Consider the following 4,305-nt stretch of genomic DNA (forward strand, 5'->3'; position numbering starts at 1 on the left):
TAAAAAATGGATGAAAATAACATAAATAACTAAATATGGTAAAAATATGTAATAGCTCATAGGGCAGATTATATAAACAAGTTTTTCTTTCCCTAAGAGTATGATGTAGGAGAATATCTTGTAATCAAATCAACAATGAAGCTTAAAAATGCATTAGGATTTATGAGAGAAAGTTATGTTCCTTATAATCATTTAAAAATATAATTTTATTATTTTCCTAACATATATTAGTTCTAGAATTATTTGGTTTGTGTTCGGGCTTTGATGAAATATATCCTCCTTACAATGTAATAATATAAATAAGTCTATATCAGTAGGATTGTTAGAAAAATAAGGGTGTTTTAGAGGATTTTTAAGATAATTTTAAACTTGATGACTTGAATGAGATCGATGAGTCCAAATAGTTCATAGTAGAAAAAGGAACACAATAGTAGAGAAGGGAGAATGATAATGTGATGCATGGAGTAGAGGAGTGACTATGAATAGTTTGTAATGTCTTTAAAGAAGAGTTGATAAAGTCACAAAAATGGAATCTCACCTGTCACATGACTATATTTTTTTTTTGTGTATTTTTCTTGTTTGTAAATCTATATTTGTATATATGAATGTGGTTATGTAATTTCAAGTTGAAACAAGAAACTAGGTAAAAGAAACTTAGGAGAATTTATTATTTATTATTTTTATTTTTTTTCTAGTATTACAAATTTCTAAAGTTGCTTATCTCAGCTTGGGCTAAGTTTGATTTTGTTTTGTTTTATTGTTATATTGCAATTTAATAAACAACAATATTAATATTTAACATTTATATTGTGATTAAGTGAAAGATGTTCATATTGCTTGTGTATTCACCATAATATATATATATATATATATATATATATATATATATATATATATATATATATATATATATATATATATATATATATATATATATATTTTAATCCAAAGTGAAAGATGTTCATATTGCTTGTGTATTCACCATAATATATATATATATATATATATATATATATATATATATATATATATATATATATATATATATATTTATTTTAATCCAAAGTTCTGGTCTAACAAGACAAAGAATTTCCTTGCAAATGAACTATAAGTGAGTGACAATTTTGTGCCAATTAATAGATAATATCCAAAAATAAAACCTGCTAAGCACATAATACGCCATCATGAAGGAAAGTAATCTTTGTTGGAATGAAAAGAGAATTAGTTTATCTTGAATCAATTAAATTAAACTTACATATTTGCAAACAACCATTAAAATTTATGATGGTTAAATTAAATATCTACTAGTTATTTATTTTTTTAAAACCTTTCTTGTTAATGTTTTAAATTTTGTATTTACTATAAAATATTTTAAAAAACCCAAAAAATGTTCTACGAAACGTCAAATTCCAGGACTACTATCCATTCCTTCCAATCATGCGATGCTAATTTAAGAGTACACTGTAAGATTCTCCTCCTACATCTACCCAAGTAACCAACCAATTTGGGTAAACATGCAACGAGAGGCTACTATGATTGGATTCAACCTCCTATGTGACCTTAAGGAAGTGGAATCGATGGAAAGATAACACAAACAATCAACATTAGCTTCAAGACCCTTAAGAACCAATCCAACACTTCCAACAACTTGCCCTTAGGTCCTACTGAATTTTTGACCATCTTAAGCCTCAGTCGCTGTCATGATATAGGCATGAAAACATACAAAAATCTAGAGTCACTATCAGATGCTTGCCTTCCAGTGTCCAAAGACTTATTTTTCCAGTTCTATGCCAGCATCCCTATTATTTGAGCCACGTTTTCATGCCCAGAGCCCAAGTCACTGCCCAGAATGGAATGATAACTTACGATTAGTAAAAGAACATGGAAACAATGATGCAAAAGCAATAAGTTAAACAATACCTTAACTTGAACCCTACTAGCCATAATAAGCATTTCGTCAAACATATCACAAACATGTAATTTATAGGTGTAAGCAACATAATTAAACATAGGGATCTCAAACTTATTTGAGAATCACTAAGAACCATTGTTCCCTCATGCCATTTGCTGCATTATCATCTATTAGGTCATAGATACATTATCCATTAAATTAGAAGTAAAAACATGCTGAGAGCCATACATAGATGTTGTCATAAAACATATATGTAACCGACATAGTAACAACATAAATACCATAAATATATCAGTCACAAAATCCACATATACATCAGTACATTTACACATGAAAACCAAGGGAATGGATTTCTCATTAATGAATGCAATAAACCAACTAGAGATGAGACTACCACATTCCACTTGACCGTAGAATGGTTGAGCCAAATCTCTTTTTAGCCATTCACTCTTGTGCCATATTCTAAGCATGAATGTGGGACTCATAGATCACACCAAAATAACCAAACAAACAAGGATGCCACCGGATTTCTCCACCTACACCATGAGGAATTTGAGTGTCTCCTAGTCTCTTTGCCTTTATTGTAATCCACATTCTGATCCAGGGATCACTAGGCCCTACACCGAGATACATTCTACAGGATTTACTAGACATCCCATCCGGGGACTACTAGGCGCAACGGAGAGAAATCCACCTCTTTGTTTTACCGTATATCCCACCATTCACTAACAAGGATTCCTAGGCCCACCGGGGCCATAGTTTGGCTCAGGGATTACTAGGCTAATGGATTTACCGTGATCTATAGTTCGTTTTAGGGACCACTAGGCCATGCATTTTTCATTTTGGAGATCCACTCCACTCAACTTTGAGTCCATCTGGCCATCCCATATTAATCGAAGTATGAGAACCCATCTCATCAAAGCTATCAGGAAATGGCAAGGCTAGGTTGAAGAAAACTGTCACACCTAGAAAAACCCATGCCATGATAGAAAAGAACCACATGCAATACCATGCATGACAAATATAGCAAGGAAAATACATATTCAAGTCGATACCTATAATGAAGCCTACTGTATCTGGTTGATCCCACCTTTCCCTACTTGATCTTTGCTTCCTCTTGCCTTCTCTAAATTTCTTTATCCAATGCAAAAGTGCTCCAAGAAATAAGTGTCCAAGAGTGAGAGAGATAGAGAGAATAATGAGAGAGCTCCAAAACTCAACTGACAAAAGGTTACCAACTGATCCTCATAAATTTTTTTATGAATGCGGCCTCTATTTTCTTCATTTTCCATTATTTTCCTTCATTTTCCTCCTCACATGAAACTTGTGACATTTCACCTCCTTTTTCTCCTAATCTCCATTATTTTCATAAATAAATGTGCCAAAAATGCCATTTTTCCTTTCCAAAGCCTTAGCCATTTCCTTTTTCCAATTTCCTTAGCCATAAACAACCAAATGAAAACCCCCTAGGATGTCTTGCCCAACATTCAACTTTGAATAAGCGTCCCATCAACCGTGGTTATTATTTTTAACTTTTATTGCATGGAATTTTCACCAGGGTTGTTAGATAAACTATACAGATTTTCTCTTATTTATGCATCCATAATTTTGGTGGATGTCATTCATTTGAATCTTAAAATTTTTTCAGTTTATAAGAATCCATATCCATCCATGCCTATCGTTCAGTTCATTTGAATTTGTTTTCTTTCAAATTTATGGTACGAACGAGCTTTATGGAAAAGGGTGCCATGGAATTGATAAAAAGTAAACTGAGAGAATTATTTTAATAAGTTGATAAATTTAATTTTTTATTTAAAAGTATCTCGTAAGTTATCATTCATGCCAACCTCTATTTTATTTCCTCCATTACCAACTTGTGATGACGAACTACTATTGCTATAGTCATTCCTAATTGGTGAATCTGAACGTAATGTTAATTAAATAGGTGGTTGATTCAACCATTCTTTGTATGCTTCCTCTCCAAGTCTTGCTCTCAATGAAACCTTCTATCAATTTGACGTTGTAGTAGGGTGCACCAAAAGATGGTAGGTGGATCACTCATCATCACTAGAATCCTAATTTCAAAAATATTAAACATCAGTACACCAATGATATTAGTAAGCACATCAATGCAATTGCTTTTTGGAAATTATATTATACCAAATAGTTATTATTATTGTTGATCCAGGATTGTGGCTGGAAGATGCCATGTTCTAATTGGCGGAGTGAATCGACTATACATTTTCATCTACTAACTGCTTGCGATATGTTTCTCCTGATAAGAGCTTCTGACATTTTAAAAATGGAGGAATATTTTCTGCATTTAAACTTGATTTTGAATTAGGATCATGCAAATTTGGATACATTTTTATTCAAATTGACATGGATAAAAA

The sequence above is a fragment of the Pinus tabuliformis genome, chromosome 6 (genome assembly GCF_031772625.1).
Source record: "Pinus tabuliformis cultivar Carrire ecotype Pingquan chromosome 6, CPIR1, whole genome shotgun sequence".
NCBI classification, from domain to species: domain Eukaryota; kingdom Viridiplantae; phylum Streptophyta; class Pinopsida; order Pinales; family Pinaceae; genus Pinus; species Pinus tabuliformis.